The sequence below is a fragment of the Carcharhinus amblyrhynchos genome, chromosome 28 (assembly GCF_965287045.1).
Source record: "Carcharhinus amblyrhynchos chromosome 28, sCarAmb.v2.hapA, whole genome shotgun sequence".
NCBI lineage: Eukaryota > Metazoa > Chordata > Chondrichthyes > Carcharhiniformes > Carcharhinidae > Carcharhinus > Carcharhinus amblyrhynchos.
This window is the reverse complement of record NC_137351.1, coordinates 23,703,807-23,721,797: the sequence shown is the minus strand read 5'-3', so window position 1 is coordinate 23,721,797 and position 17,991 is coordinate 23,703,807.

Genomic DNA, 17,991 nt, shown 5'->3' with positions numbered 1-17,991 from the left:
TATATACAGTGGGATTTTCCACTGGTGCCTACCATGGCCAATTGGAAAACCCACTGGAGGCTGGCGTGAACCTCATCTGCATCCCAGTAATGGATACAGATAAAACTCTGATCACGCACGCCTGATTCTCCGCAGCACCAGTGGGAAAACACATCTGTGTGAAAAAAGTTCTATGTAACATTTGTGCCATGCAAGTGCCAGATAAGGACAATCTGCAACAAGAAAGAATCTAACCATCACCTCCTGATATTTAATATTGCCCTATACTGCCAGCATCCAGATACTGAACTGGGTTGTCCATTTTAAATACAACGGCTACAAGAGCAGGTCAGAGGCTAGGAATCCCATGGCAAGTAACTCATCTCCTGACTCGCCAAAATCTGTCCACCATCTATAAGCACAAGTCAGGAGTGCAATGGAATACTTAGCACTTGCCTGGATGAGTGCATGGTGGCACAGTGGTTAGCACTTCTACGTCATAGCGCCAGCGACCTGGGTTCGATTCCCGGCTTGGATCACCGTGTGGAATTTGCACATCTCCTTGTGTCTGCATGAGTTTCCTTTGGGTGTTCTGGTTTCCTCCCACAGTCTGAAAGACATGCTGGTTAGGTGTTTAGGTGTTGGAGTGTGGCAACTAGGGGAATTTCACAGTAACTTCAGTGCAGTGTTTAATGTAAGCCTTACCTGTGACTAATAAATAAACTTTAAACTTAAAAATTTAACCTTAGCTCCAACAACTCAAGAAACTTGACACTATCCAGGACAGAGCAGCCTGTTTGATTGACACCCATTCCACAAAAATTCACTTCATCCACCACTGAAAAGCACTGGCAACATTATATACCATATGTAAGAAGCGTGCAGGAATTCAACAAGGCATTCCAAACCAACAATAACTACCAACAGGAAAGACAAGAGCAGCAGATACCTGGGAACACCATCAACTGGAGGTTCTCCTCCAAGTCAGCCACAATATTGACTTGGAAATGTATCACTTTTCCTTCACTATCACTCTCCACTGAGGGTGTACCTACACCTCATGGACTGTAGTACTCCACTAAAGCACAGAACTCTCTCGCCACTAAAGCACAGAACTCTCTCTCTCTCCCCCTTCGGCCCACAAGTTGCGCCGATCATATCTATACCTACAAGGCCTATCTATAACTCTCAATCCCATTAAATCCCATGTACTCATCCAGAAGTCTCTTAAAAACCCCAGCAAGTCTGCCTCTACCACTGACGGCAGCCGATTCCTCTGAGTGAAAAACTTACCCCGACATCTCCTCTGTACCTGCCCCCCAGCACCTTAAACCTGTGTAGTGGTTCAAGAAGGCAGCTCATCACCACCTTCTGAAGGTCAACTAGGGATGGACAATAAATCCTACATAGAATCATAGAATCCCTACAGCGATGGGTCATTCAGCAATCTGCACCCATCACAATCCCACCCGGGTCCTATTCCCGTAACCCCTCATATTTTATCCCGCTAATGACCCTGACACTAAGGGGCAATTCAGCATGGCCAATCAACCTAACCAACACATCTTTGGACTGTGGGATAAACTGGAGCACCCGGAGGAAACCCACACAGACCCAGGGAGAACATACAAACTCTACATGGAAAGCGACCCAAGCCAGGAATTGAACCCGGGTCCCTGGCCCTGTGAGGCAGCACTGCTAACTATTGTGCCAGCATGCTGCCCCACAATTTTTTTAAATAAAACCTGTGTTTTAGGATATAGGTACCAGAGTTTTGGATGAGCAGAGGTTGAAAGGCCAGCTGGAAGGGATTGTGTCTACAGCACCTTAACCCACAACCACTACCACCTAGAAGGACAAGCGCAGCAGATGCATAGGAACACCATCACCTGGAAGTTCCCCTCCAAGGCAATCACCAACCTGACTTAGGAATATATCACCCTTCCTTCATTGTTGCTGCGTAAGAATTTTGGAACTCCTTTCGTAAAGCACTGAGTGTTCTTCAGCAGCTGAAGAAGGTAGGTCACCATCACCTTCTCAAGGACAATTAGAAATGGGCAATAAATTCTGGTCTAGCCAGTTAAGCCCACATCCATGAATGGAAAGAAATAACAAGTGCATGATCATTTCAGCAGCAGATAGGCTGTTGCAGCATTGAGAAGCATGAGTGAATGGGAGGAGGGACAGAGGTTTTGGTTACAGAGCAGCTACAGGATTATAGTTTAGCTCAGGATGTAATAGGACTCTGAAGCTTATTAAACCTTCTGATATTCACACCTATTGGAACGCATCACTCAATTTAACTTTGCCACTTGAGTCAGGCTTTCAAATGTTGGGCTTCACTTGTCTTGCTGAGCAGCAGCTGCACTTAAAGGTTGTGATGGGTCTAAACTGCACAGAGAACAGTGGCCTCACAGCGCCAGGGACCCTGGTTCAATTCCAACTTCAAGTCACAATGAGTGGAGTCAGCACGTTCTCCCCATGTCAGCGTAGCTTTCCTCAGTGATCCAGTTTTCTCCCGGGTTAGGTGGAGTGGCCAAATTGCCCCTCATGTGTAGGTTAGGTGGATTATCCATGGTAAATGTGTGGCATGCCAAGGATAAGGTGGGAGGAAGGGCCTAAGTAACATACTCTGACAGAGTTGGTGTAGACTCAATAGGCCAAATGACCTCTTTTGCAATGAGTAAAGTTTATTTATTAGCCACATGTAGACTTGCATTAACACTACAATGAAGTTACTGTGAAAATCCCCTAGTCGCCACACTCTGCCACCTGTTCGGATATAGAGGGTGAATTTAGCATGACCAATGCACCCTAACCAGCACAAATCTTTCAGAGGAAACCCATGCTGACAGGATGAAAACATGCAGACTCCACACAGACAGTGACCCAAGCTGGGAATCAAATTTAAGTCCCTGGCTCTGTGAGGCAGCAGTGCTAACCACAATGCCACCGTGCTGCCTGTTCTGTGAGTATTTTATGACTCTATGACTTGGCTGTTCCTGAAGAAGGTTAGCTCTGAAGGAGAGTCGAATGGACTGGAAACGTTGACTGTTGTTTCTCTGTCCACCATTGCTCCCAGACATGTTGACGTTATCCAGCATCCTCTGTTATTACTTGGCTGTCGCTGCATCGCTTGTGCAAAACGGGAGCAAGTTTATAAATAACATTAACTTCAAGGTTGTGCTTAGGAGACATTCCCAACAATGACAGAAATCATTTAATTGCGCTGGAATTCAGTGCAACAAAACAAATGTCAGATCAAGACAAGACAGCAGTTATGGAGAGAAGTAGATTAGCTACTTTGGAAAAGGACCCTTCATCAGAATGATGAAGGAATGTGTTGGAAAATGTTTACTTCTCTCTCTTCAGATGTTGCTGGACCTGCTGTGTATTTCCAGCAATTTCTGCTTTTATTTCATCATTCCAGTGTTTGAAGTTTCAGGGCGGGATTTTCCGGCTGTATTCGCTCCGAAACCGGAAAATCCCACCCAAGGTCAATGGGTCTTTCCATGGTCCGCCCCTCGCCTGCTACGATTCCTGTGGCAGGCGGAACTGGAAAATTTGCCTCACTGTTTCTTTTTAAACGTGTCATTAAATTTCCTGTGAAGAAGGAAGTCGTGGGCCGGAACCAGACCACCTCGTCCGCCATTGAATCGACACGGGTTAGGGTCCGGCCAATAGAAATCTCTGTCGACTTGGCTTGGGTGAGACGGAAAATGCCCACGCGTGATCTTTAATTTATGTTTTATTTTATTTTTGTATTGGTGGCGCAGGTAGGCTTACATTATCACTGCAATGAAGTTACTGTGAAAATCCCCTCGTCGCCACACTCCAGCGCCTGTTTGGGTACACTGAGGGAGAATTTAGCATGGCCAATGTACCTAACCAGCACGCCTTTTGGAATGTGGGAAGAAACTGGAGCACCCGGAGGAAGCCCACGCAGACACGGGTCACTGCACAGGCAGTGACCCAAGCCAGGAATCGAACCCGGGTCCCTGGCGCTGTGAAACAGCAGTGCTATCTTCACTCCATGCATGTACTTCTAACACATTGATTTCTACCTCTCAGTACTTAAGATGATTGACTTTCACCATGGGTTTGCATGTTCTTAGCTCTGATGATGAGCTCTGTTGAAGTAAATATTTATTTCTTGCAAGAATGGCTGCACTTATGAGCATGTTATTATGGGAGATTGGGGAGCCTCTGGGCAGATCAGGTTTCCCACACTTTTGTCTGTTAGGATAAGAGGCACTGACTGGATACACATTGCCCCTGGAGGATGAGTTAAATTTCAGGGTGTGGATAGCCATTTAACAAGTAGCTCAGTTTCATTAAGCAAACATCTTATGATTTGGTCTCCAGTTTGTTAATTCAAGTGTATCTGATCTCACAGATTAAGACGTGTAGATCTGCGAAGACTGAAAATTCGATGCAATAAGTATTTTTGTCTTCAAGATACAAATGCTCAAAGTAGAACTCCAAATGAGTGTGTCATGGTGGGAACTGAAATAGGTTAGCGAGGCGGAAATGCGTAATTTGCCAAACGCAATGGGCTGCTTCTGCTCCAATTTCTTTTGACTAACAAGAGAAATATATTCGCTGAATATGTTCAAGTCACGGGTAGATAGGTTTCTGATAGACAAGGGAATTAAGGGTTATGGGGAGAAAGTGGAACTGATCCACTTCAGATCAGCCATGACCTTGTTGATGGTGGGGCAGGCTCGAAGGGCTAGATGGCCTACTCCTGCTCCTATTTCTTATGTTCTTATGAAACAAGCTTATTACATCAACAATCGTCAGCTTTAATAATCTCCCAAAAACATTTTATACCCACCATTACTCAGCAATTGTATTATCTGGATTGCTGGCGTTACAGATGCTTTGTAGCCTAAATTTACGTGCCGTTTGTCATTTTTTGAATGATTGCAGCTCATGTTCACACTCGCTCGTTCTGATGTGAAAGAAAACTGCTCATTTGCCAGAGGATGGAGAAGAGAGAGAGATTAAATAACCAGGGTTAATATCTTCAATTGTGATCGACCACCTTCTGCTGCAAGAAGTTTTAGTGTCACAAGTAGGCTTACATTAACACTGCAATGAAGTGACTGTAAAAATCCCCCAGTCGCCACACTCTGGCACCTGTTTGGCTACACTGAAGGAGAATTTAGCATGGCCAATGCACCTAACTAGCACGTCTTCCGAGCTGCGGGAGGAAACCGGAGCACCCGGAGAAAACCCACGTGGACATGAAGAGAATGTGCAAACTCCACACAGACAGTGACCAAAGCCGGGAATCGAACCCGTGTCCCTGGCGCTGTGAAGCAGCAGTGCTAACTACTGTGCCACCGTTCTGCCCACAACTAAAACAACTTTGATATGTGGCAACGGTGCACTATATCTACTCAAGAGTGACATCCAGAATATTGTCTTCAGATTTGGTTGGAAGATAATGAGATATTCAAATACAACAGTGATTATTGTTTTACAATTGACTTGGAAATTCCCTGGCCATTCACACCCCACCACTGCTGCAAGTCATGATGGAGAATTTGGCACTCCATATTCTCCATTCACTGCAACAGGACCAAAAGAATCGTGTTGATGTGAATGGCTGGAGAATCCCACCCATATATTTCAATGACTTCAGACCAAATGTAATATTAATAATGGGCGGAAGCAGAGGTGAGCTTTCCCATTGCTTCACTGTTAAACTGGCATATAACTCAACACTGAAGAGGTCTGGTTGCGCCACGGGTAGTATCTCTGCTGTTGAGCCAGAAGCTGGAGTCCAAACCCCACTTCACGGTTAATGAAGACACATTCGTAACATGGGAAAACAGGTCAAGTATCACCTTCCAACACATGCCAGTGGCAGGCAGTAAGTACAGGAGAGATTGCTAGTCAGCCATGTGATACAAAGAAAATTGGAACCTCTCCCATCACTATCTATAGCCCCAAACTACAACATATATGTGAATGTATATGTTGCTACATGCCTTCTTAGTCAGTGGGGGCAGCCTTCATTTCCTGTCCCTGGGCATTAACATGTTGAGCCTGGCACTGACTTCCTGTACCATGACAACCAGGCACCCATTTGTGAAACGGAGGGGCACTTAACCTATCTGACTCCCCTTTTGCTTCCTATGGTCTTCTGGTACTGGGTAGTTAACAAACTATCTTGGGTGGGGATGTGTTTTAAATCCATTCCTACCCACACTAACCTCAGGCACACCAGAGTAAAATTCTGCCCCATATACTTATCTAGTTTGACTCTAAATAAGAACATAAGAACATAAGAAATAGGAGCAGGAGTAGGCCATCTAGCCCCTCAAGCCTGCCCCGCCATTCAATAAGATCATGGCTGATCTGAAGTGGATCAGTTCCACTTTCCCGCTTTCTCCCAATAAGCCTTAATCCCCTTGCCTACCAAAAACCTATCTACCCATGTCTTAAATATATTTAGTGAGGTAGCCTCCACCACTTCAACGGGCAGAGAATTCCAGAGATTCACCACCCTTTGAGTGAAGAAGTTCCTCCTCAACTCCGTTCTAAACTGCACCCCCCCTTATCTTGAGGCCGTGCCCTCTAGTCCTGCTATCCTTCCTGAGCGGGAAGAATCTCTCTACCTCTACCCTATCCATCCTCTTCATCATCTTATACGTCTCTATAAGATCCCCCCTCATCCTTCTAATCTCCAACGAGTACAAGCCCAGTCTATCCAGCCTCTCCTCTTAGCTCAACCCCCTCAACTCCAGTATCAGCCTAGCGAACCTCCTTTGCACTCCCTCCAAGGCCAAAATATCCTTCCGTAAGTGCAGCGACCAAAACTGCACACAGTACTCCAGCTGCAGCCTCACCAGTGCCCTGTACAGTTGCAGCAAGACCTCCCTACTTTTATATTTAATCCCCCTCACTATGAAGGCCAGCATCCCATTTGCCTTCTTGATCACCTGCTGCACCTGTAGGCTGGGTTTTTGCGACTCATGCACAAGGACCCTCTGCACCGTAGCATGCTGCAGCTTTTCGCCCTTTAAATAGTAGTTCCTCCTATTATTATTCCTGCCAAAGTGGATAACCTCACACTTGCCAACATTGTATTCCATCTGCCAGGTCCTTGCCCACTCGCTTAGCCTATCTAGATCCCTCTGCAGACTTTCTACACCCTCTGCACAATTTGCTTTTCCACTTATCTTTGTGTCATCAGCAAATTTCGACATCCTACACTCAGCTCCCTCCTCCAGATCATCTATATAAATGGTAAATAGCTAAGGCCCCAGCACCAATCCCTGGGGCACTCCACTAGTCACCAACTGCCAATCAGAATAGCACCCATTGATATCAACTCTCTGCCTCCTATTAGACAGCCAATCCTCTATCCACGCTAACAACCTACCCCCAATTCCATGTCCCCTAACCTTCTGTAACAACCTTTTGTGCGGCACCTTATCAAACGCCTTCTGAAAATCGAGAAACACCACATCCACTGGTTCACCTCCGTCCACCGCACTAGTCACATCCTCATATAATTCCAATAAATTTGTCAGACACGACTTCCCCTTAACGAATCCGTGCTGCGTCTGCTCTATCAAACAATTCTTCAAGGTGCCTCGCTATTTCTTTGATGACGGATTCAAGCATTTTTCCTACAACAGATGTTAAACTAACCAGCCGAAAATTCCCTGCCTTTTGCCTGCTACCCTTTCTAAACAGCGGCGTAACATTAGCCATTTTCCAATCTTCCGGCACTTCCCTGGAATCCAGCGAGGTTTGGAAATGCATCAATGCGAGCTGCCTCAACTATTGCTTACTGATTCCGAGGCAGATGGTAAGCCTCTGGAGGAGTCCATCAGGCAGCAGATGATGGATGTCCAGCAGGATGCACGGGGAGATCTGGTGGAAATCCATGTGTCATGGTGCCAACACTGAGGAGTCCATGTGGAACATGAGCCCTACATTGACTCTGAGCACCGAGCAAACAGCCTCCTCCATTTAGAGCGGGGTGACTCTCCGGAGAGGCAGATTCATGAACACCCTCAGGGGTTTCAGGAGTTGCCCTGCAAGCCTGTGACTCCTGGAGGCCACGCTCGGTGTGAGAGATGGACAAGGCACGCCGTCTCTCTAGTGCCCGTCCATCAGTGGTGAGCAGGGGCACGCAATCACATCTCACACTGTCATCAAGCTGCCTTGTGTGGGCTCCTCAGGATGTTCTGGATAAGAGTAACAGTACCTCCACCCCTCGGACGATGCTGCAACAACTTATGGTGCTTCTGAGGAGTGTCCAGCTATTGGGCTGGATGCACCCTCCCAGCCGGAGCTAACTTAGGCACCGGAGGCCAGAGGATGCCCACCAAGGTCATCATGGACACCAGGACAACAAACTCAGCAGGCTGCCTCCAATGGCACTGCAGTGAGGGATGCAGGGAGTTGGGGAGGTGATGGTGGCACCGTGACATAGCTTCAGCAGGTATAAGTTTAAGCACTTCAGCACAACAGAGTAGTGCCACGGGTGGCACTATTTGCATCCATTACTTTGAGTGTTCTGTTTGGTTTGGAATATTTTTAGCTGTTTTAATGAAAATATTAAGTCACATAAATATTTTCTTCAATTCAGTGAGCTGATTTGGCTACGTGCTCTGTCCACTAGCCAGGTGTCACACAGGTTTGTATGCTGAGGCCTTTGCTTGGTGCAGGAGTTCAGAGTTGGGCTCTAAAAAGTTTTATTGCAACTGTGACTTTGCCATTGGATTGTGTCAGCCATGCACTGGGTGCCTCGCTGAAGGATCTATTGTGGGGAAACTCTATTAGGGTGTATAATTTAGAACGAGCTACAACTGGCTGCATTGAGGGTGCCTAGAGGAACACAGGTACCATGATGTTATCCCAACTGGATGCAGAATTCCAGCAGACTTTAATATTGCTGCAACGAAAGATATAGAGCAGGGTTTTCTAGCCTGGCTCGCCCAAAAACTGGAAAATCCCACCCGAGGTCAATGAACCTTTCCATGGTCCGCCCCCGTGGTGGGTGGGATGGGAAAATTTTATGGAAAAACTCCCCACATAAACTGTCAGAAAAGAGCCACCTCTGCAGAGAAAGGTCATTACTGAGTTCTTGTATTCTGATTATACATCCCGTTTCATTGAAACATATCTCCGCGGTCGTGTACAATGCTGGGACATTTCTGTTGTATTCAACCCCCTCAACATGAAAGCTAACATTGCATTTGTCTTCCTAACTGCCCACTGAACCTGCATGTTAACCTTAAGAGAATCTTGAACAAGGACTCCCAAGTCCCATTGTGCTTCTGATTTCCTAAGCATTTCCCCACAACCAGAATTCAGCCTGGGTAACAGGCACTATCGGGTAACAGTGCTAACCATCATTCACATATTCAATGATATTCCATAACAGAATTCTGGTTTCAATGGGTCTGGGGTACATGTTAACAGCCCCTGATTAACATACACAGATGAGATCCATTAAATATTAATGTACATCCATTGTCAATTTCCAGATACCTTTCGTTTCAGTAACTATAATCCCTCCCAGTACTCCAGACTGTTCTAATTGTGTTTCAATTTACAGGTCCTTATTTCTCTCATTGCTTATCTGTTTGCATTTTAAATCAGCCCAACCCTTAGTCTTTGTTTTTAGCATCTCCAAGTTAAATCTCTCTTTGCAAAGGGGCCCCGGTTTCGGCACCAAGTTATGCATTCCAAATAATTCTGCTCTCTAGTTATGTCTGTGAATTCCTGATCTAGTCGTGGAGCATGGCTCCCTTCCTGAAATCCATATCAATGCACATGTTGACAACGGATCAATGCATTCATCATTCACTTGTCCCTGTTCCCCCCGTCTCTCGAATGTTCCTATCATCTGCCTCAAAGTCCTCACCCTATGTGATCTCAGGCTCATCCCCAGACCTTTCTCTGGAGTCATCTTTCTGTGATCTGTGGTCTTGCCTCGGTCTCCCCAGCCTCCTCCAGGTCCCCGCTTTTCAGAGCTAGATTGTACAGGGTACACCATGTGACAGCTATCAGGGTGAGACACTCTGGAGGACATTGCAATGATCCCCCGGATTAATCAAGACATCAGAACCACATCTTGAACAACCTGATGGTGCTCTCCACCACCACTCCTGTGGATATATAACTCCTGTTGTATCTCACCTCTGCCTCAGTTCTTGGATAACAGAGTGGGGTCATCAGCCACCTCCATTTGATTTGATTTATTATTGTCACAGGTATTGTGATACAGTGAAAAGTATTGTTTCTTGCACACTATACAGACAAAATCTACCAATCATAGAGGAGGAGGAAAGGATAGGGTGCAGAATAAACTGTTGCAGTTACAGGTAAGGTGATGAAAAAGATCAACTTAATATCTGATAGGACCATTCAAAAGTCTGATGACAGCAGGGAAGAAGCTGTTCTTGAGTCGGTTGGTTTGTGTTTTCAGACTTTTGTATCTTTTTTCCGACAGAAGAAGGTGGAAGAGAGTATGTCTGGAGTAGGTGGGGTCCTTGATTATGCTGGCTGCTTTTCCGAAGCTTTGACAAAAGGTCATCTGGACTCAACATCAGCTCTTTTCTCTCCTTACAGATGCTGCCAGACCTGCTAAGATTTTCCAACATTGTCTCTTTTGGTTTCAGATTCCAGCCTCCACAGTAACTTGCTTTTATACATCTTGGTAGGATGCTTTCTATGGTGCATCTGTAAAAAATTGTTAAGAGTCCTGGTTGAGATGCCAAATTTCCTTAGCCACATTAGCATGAAGGAAACAGAACAGTTTGTTATTGAACTGGACACCGAGAATAGCCCTTGTAACCCGTGGACCATCCATCCAATCTTGCAGTAGCCACAAGCAGTCTTGGTACCCGGGAGTGCTGCAACATGTAAGAATTGTACCCTGGGCAACAGGCACAGATTTGTAGAACCCGCTGTCCTGTGGTCGCACACAATCACCACATTTATTGAGTGGTGGCCATTCCTGCTGATGAAAGCTCCTGATTCTCCTCTTGGTGCCCTGAAGGCCACACACAGTCAGATTATAGCATCCTAGATGTGGGAAAACCCAACCGAACCTTTGTGATCGCCATCTGGCTATCCTTGTCTGTCCATTTGCTGCTGATTGTGTGGGTGTGTCTAAGGGTGGCACCAGTTACAATAATAATGTACACTCCCAAAATCAATCATTGGAGCAGCCAGTCATGGCAAATTATTTCTCAAGCCCTTAAGCATTAGCCATAAGGCATAAGATATAGAAGCAGAATTAGGCCATTCGGCCCACTGAGTCTGCTCCACCATTCAATTATGGCTGATATGAATCTCATTCCCATTCTCCTGCTTTCTCCCCTTAACCCTTGATCCCCTTATTAATCAAGAACATATCTATCTCTGTCTTAGACTTGAGCCTTGGATGCGTAATTCAACCCAACTACATAAGAACGAATTTTTTTTTTATTCATTTGTGGGACATGGGCATCACTGGTTGGCCACATATATTGCCCATCCCTAGTTGACCGAGGGTAGCTGAGAGTCAACCACATTGCTATGGCGCTGGAGTCAAATGCAGGTCAGACCAAATAAGGACAGCAGATTTCCTTTCCTAAAGGGACATTAGTGAACCAGATGCTAATATAATTGTGATGATAATGTCCCAGTTAGTTCTTAACCTGTATGTTATTAGCTTGACATAACTGTGTGTGGCTGATTGCAAGGTGCTGCACAATTCCCCCACTGAACCCTGGAAAGAACCAGGAATGTAGAAGTTGAGGCCACTCTGACTTTCAATGCCATTGGCCTGGGGTGACTGCCTACACAGTTAGAAACAATTTCAGAATCTATCATGGTGGTAAAGTGAAAACTTAAATACACAGTGCTTTCACTTTTCTCTACCTTTTATTTCTTTATTCATAGATTCATAGAACCCTACAGTACAGAAACTCCATTCGGCCCATTGAGTCTGCACCAACCACAATCCCTCCCAGGCCCTACCCCCATATCCCGACATATTTTACCTGCTACTCCCTCTAACCTATGCACCTCAGGACACTAAGGGGCAATTTTAGTATGGCCAATCAACTTAACCCGCACATCTTTGGATTAGACATTTACTGTCTTTCTTCATTTTTTAAAATTTTATTTATTAGTCACAAGTAGGCTTACATTCACACTGCAATGAAGTTACTGTGAAAATCCCCTAGTCGCCACACTCTGGTGCCTATTCTGGTCAATGCACCTAACCAGCACGTCGTTCAGAATGTGGAAGGAAACCGGAGCACCCGGAGGAAACCCACACAGCCACAGGGAGAACGTGCAAACTCTGCACAGACAGAGACCCAAGCCGGGAATCGAACCTGGATCCCTGGCACTGAGAGGCTAACCACAGTGCTACCGCTGTGTGAACCATAGTGCTACCATGCCATTCCCCGCCTCCCCCCCCCCCCACTCTTTCCTCCTACTTCACCCCCTCTTTCCTTACCCCCTTTGCTTCCCCTTTTCTATATTTTACCTCTCTCCCACCCATTCCCAACTCCCTCCCCCCCACATTTTCATCTGTAACAGTTTACCGTTAGGCCATTCGCACCCTTTATTCTCTCACTGCTATCAGCAGTCTTTCCCCCTAGTTACCGTAACTACGACTCATCTTTCATTCTCTCACCCTGCAGTATAAACACCTTCCACTTTCTGGGCCTCTTTGCTTTGACAGAGAGAGTTACTTGGACTCGAAATGTCAGCTCTTTTCTCTCTTTACAGATGCTGCCAGACCTGCTGAGATTTTCCAGCATTTTCCCTTTTGAATTTCGTGCTTCCTGCTCCCCATTCCATGAAAAGACGAGCGGAGGAGCTCCAAGTGTTCTGAGAACTCCACCCTGAAAGAGCCTCAGTTTAAGCCATGCACTTGAGAGCTGGCATGAGTTTCGCTGAAACACCAGGACATTCTAAAGCATCCAATGCCAGAGGTAATAGATCCCAGATGGGCTCAGTTACATGCAGGAAAATTCCTGATAGCTCCTTGGAGAAAATATATGTTCACAGTTACCGACCTTTTTCAGGACCACTGGGCAATAACCAATGACGTACTTTTAGTGTAGTCAGTGTTGTAGGAAGTATGACAGCCAGTTTTCACACAGCGAACTTCCACAAACAGCAATGTGATAATGACCAGATAACCTGTTTGTGATGTTTATTGAGAGATAAATATTGACCAGGGCACGGAGTTTAAATCCCCTGCTCTGTTTCAAATGCCATGGGATCTTTAATGTTCACCGAGAAGGCAGCTGTTGCTTTGGTTTAACCTTTCAATCTGAAGATGGCATCTCCAATACTACAGCACCCTTTCTGCACTGCACTGGAGTGATAGCCTAGGCCTTCGTGCACAGCTGGGAATTAAACCTAGGACCTTGTGAACACAAGAACATAAGAAATAGGAGCAGGAGTAGGCCATCTAGCCCTTCGAGCCTGCCCCGCCATTCAATAAGATCATGGCTGATCTGAAGCGGATCAGTTCCACATTCCCGCCCTCTCCCCATAACCCTTAATTCCCTTGTCTGTCAAAAACCTATCTACCCGTGACTTAAATATATTTAGCGAGGTAGCCTCCACCACTTCAACGGGCAGAGAATTCCAGAGATTCACCACCCTTTGAGTGAAGAAGGTCCTCCTCAATTCCGTTCTAAACTGTCCCCCCTCCCCCCCATCTTGAGGCTGTGCCCTCTAGTCCTGCTATCCTTTCTCAGCGGGAAGAATCTCTCTACCTCTACCCTATCCATCCCCTTCACTATCTTATACGTCTCTATAAGATCGCCCCTCATCCTTCTAAACTCCAACGCGTACAGACCCAGTCTATTTAGTCTCTCTTCATAGTCCAACCCCCTCATCTCCGGTATCAGCCTAGTGAACCTCCTCTGCACTCCCTCCAAGGCCAATATATCCTTGCGCAAGTGCTGCGACCAAAACTGCACACAGTACTCCAGCTGCGGCCTCACCAGTACCCTGTCCAGTTGCAGCAAGACCTCCCTGCTTTTATATTCTATCCCCCTCGCTATTAAAGGCCAGCATTCCATTCGCCTTCTTGATCACCTGCTCCACCTGCAGACTGGGTTTTTGCGACTCATGCACAAGGACCCCCAGGTCCCTCTGCACCGTCGCCTGCTGCAGCTTTTTGCCCTTTAAATAGTAATCCCTCCTACTATTATTCCTGCCAAAGTGGATAACCTCACACTTGCTAACATTGTACTCCATCTGCCCGGACCACTCGCTCAGCCTATCCAGATCCCTCTGCAGACTTTCCACAACCTCCACGCAATTTGCTTTTCCACTCATCTTCGTGTCATCTGCAAGTTTCGTCTCCCTACACTCAGCCCCCTCCTCCAGGTCATCTATATAAATGGTAAATAGCTGAGGCCCCAGCACCGATCCCTGGGGCACTCCACTAATCACCAACCGCCAATCAGAATAGCACCCATTGATACCAAATTGATGTGACTTCCAGCAATGAGGATGTTACCAACTGAACCACAGTTTGGTACTGAGGAGCTGAAGATTTGGATAAACTGCCCCCATTGGGTCTTTCTTGTGCCAAATTTCCAGCACTGGGAGGGAGGAGCATAGCCCCACGCTGTCATTTGGTTAACACCCCCTCTGAACACGCAATTGATTTCATTCATCTAGATGGGATCTTCACATGCAAATACAGGTGGCAATCACTTCCAATACACTGCATTTTGAACAGTGCAACATGAACCCACTATCTTGATTATTTGGAAGGCATGGTGACACAGCAGTTAGCACTGCCACCACACAAAGGGCTTGGGTTTGATTCTGGCCTTGGTCTATGTGAAGTTTGCACATTCTCCCTGTGTCTGCATGGATTTCCTCCGGGTGCTCCAATTTCTTCCGACACTCCAAAAATGTGCAGGTTGGGTGGATTGGCCATGCTAAGTTGCCTCTTAGTATCCCAAGATGTGCATGTTAGATAGATTAGCCATGGTGAATGTATGGGGTTACAGGAATAGGGCAGGGGAGAGGTCCTGGGTAAGATACTCAGAGTCGGTATAGACTCGATGGGCCGAATTGCCTCTTCTGCACTGTAGGATTCAATATCAAGTCTTTGCTTTAAGAATCCTGATGTGAATCAATAGTTGACTTGGGAAACGATCTATACAAATCAGCATGGAGAAAATTAACTCAAAAATAGCGTGGTGGAAATAAATTGAAAGTAGTTTCAAGTTTCTGAAAACAAGTTTCAGTGGTGAGCTGTGACCTGTGGGAGGAATCCAAGCATTGTTGACAACTAATAACTTGCAAGAACTGATAAGGCGTCATGAGATTTTGCAGCTACTTGACTATTTGGTCTGTACCAGTTTTTCCACAACAATTCTGTTTAGTTTCATCCAGTTTGTCGCAGCCTCGAGGTAAAATCTGTTGTACAGCAAAGAGGAGGACTGAACTGATCTTAACCAGAGCAGTTACCTCGATTCATTTAATCTCCATCCAGCAATCGTGTCTGGCTGTGCAAACAAAGTGTTCAATCATCTCTTATTCTGTAATACAATTTATACATCGAACCAGCTACATTTATCATCTGAGCTTAGAATGAAAGCAAAATAACACATTAAATCAAATGCGGGGTACAATGGCTTTTTGTAAGTTTGATTTGATTTATTGTCACACATGTGTAAAATGGGTACAGAGGGATATGGTACAAATGTGGGCAATTGGGACAAGCTTAAATTGTAAAAACTGGGTGCATGGACAAGTTGGGCCGAAGGGCCTGTTTTCATGCTATAAACTTCTGTGACTCTATGTGGCAAGGTGGCACAGTGCTTAGCACTGCTGTCTCACTGCACCAGGGACCTGGGTTCAATTCTGGCCTAGAGTGACTGTCTGTCTGTGTGAAGCTTGCATGTTCTCCCTGTGTCTGCGTGGGTTTCCTTCAGGTGTTCCAGTTTCCTCCCACAATCTAAAGATGTGCGGGTTAGGTTGATTGGCCATGCTAGATAGTGTCAAGGGGATTAGCAGGGTAAATATGTGGGGTTACGGGAATAGGGCCTGGGTGGGATTGTGGTCAGTGTAGACTCAGTGTACCAAATCTGGTCTACAGATTCGATGATATACAGTGAAAAGTATTGTTTTTTGTACGCTATACAAAGTATACCATTCATTAGAGTACTTTGGAGACAAAGGAAGGAGGAGGCACAGAATGTAGTGTTACCGTCACAGCTAGGGCGTAGAGAAAGATCAGCTTAATATAAAAAAAAAGAGAAAATGCTGGAAAATCTCAGCAGGTCTGACAATATCTGTGGGGAGAGAATACCCAATGTTTTAAGGCTAGATGATCCTTTGTCAGAGTAATGGGTCATCTAGACTCAATGTCAGCTGAATAATAGTAGATCCATTCAAAAGTCTGATGGCAGCAGGGAAGAAGCTGTTCTTGAGTTGATTGATACATGATGTCAGACTTTTGGATATTTTTTTCTGATGGAAGAAGCTTGAAGGGAGTATGTCCCGGGTGCATGGGGTCCCTGATTATGCTGGCTGCTTCTCTGAGGCAGCAGGATGTGTAGATGGAGTCGATGAATCTATGGCCCAGTGCCCAATTCCTTAAAATTTAATGTAAAGCAACAATAGCAGACTCACCTCCTCTAGAATCTGAGCAATTGCTCCACGTCTCTTTGGACTGGAGAAACTGGGCCTCTTGCCTAGTCTGTACCAGTTCCATGCCCACCACATCTGCTGCTGTAACACCCGTTTTACTGGAGTGCCATTCACACAGTGTGAGCTGGCAGGGAATCATGAGCATATTTGGAAGTTCAGTTTAATCAGCACTTAACAAACCCTCCAAAAAATAATCATGCTGTGCTTTAATATGCTTTTAACCAGATTACTCCCTGCGGCACGTAATATATATTTCTTGAAATGGGCTGTTCTGCTGGCATTGCTGAACACAAGTCTTCAGTGCAAAATACTCCTCTGTTAACCTAGAATCTGAGTTTAAAGAGTAACGGTCTTTCTCTGCGCAATTTACAGTTTACTCCTGAGCTTGTTGCTCATTTGTCACATTTTCTGCAGTGTGTGTGTGTGTGTGTGTGTGTGTGTGTGTGTGTGTGTGTGTGTGTGTGTGTGTGTGTGTGTGTGTGTGTGTGTTTTAAATCTCCAGTTGCTTCAGAACATGACTTTGTTCCATGTAAGCATGTCTTCAACTGAGAAAAAAATGTCAGTTCTAAGTGTAAGTTTATTTATTAGTGTCACAAATAGGCTTACATTAACACTGCAATGAAATTACTGTGGAAATCCCCTGGTCACCACACTCCAGGGCCTGTTCGGGTACACTGAGGGAGAATTTAGCATGACCAGGGCACCCAACCAGCATATCTTACAGAGGAAACCCATGCAGACTCTGCAGACAGTTACCCAAGCTGGGAATCGAAGCCAGGTCCCTGGCACTGTGAGGCAGCAGTGCCACCGTAGCGCCCCCATTAGATCAAAAATGCCAAACTTTCTGTCTTTATTCCTGCATAAGGTAAGATAAAAAGTCAACAAGTTGGTATTCTCAAGGTAAGCAAATAGCTGACTGAGTTTTGGAGCCATGAGAACTTGCCTTCAAATATACTTTCAAATGTAGGGAGCAACAAAAGTAATGTGGTTCTGGAATATATATTTTATTCTGTTTGAACTTTGTTATTATGTGTCCACAAGTGTACTCTCCACTGATTTAACAGTGCAGCACAACATGCTGTTGTCAGGACGTGGGCAATCAGCATTGCTCCCGACAAGAATACAGATTACTGCTGCATAGTTTGCAGTAGATTGATGAAGCATAAAAATTGATCAAATCTTGTGCATCAGCATGCCTCACGAGGCCAAAAGACTTTTCAAAGTGAAATAAGATGCTGAACACTGCAAGCAGTTTTTCCCAACTGTGGACAAGAACAAGGACAGCATAGTCAGGCTTTGAGGCTTACGGGCAATTCAAAAACTACTGATAAGAGGGATTGGAAAGCGAGC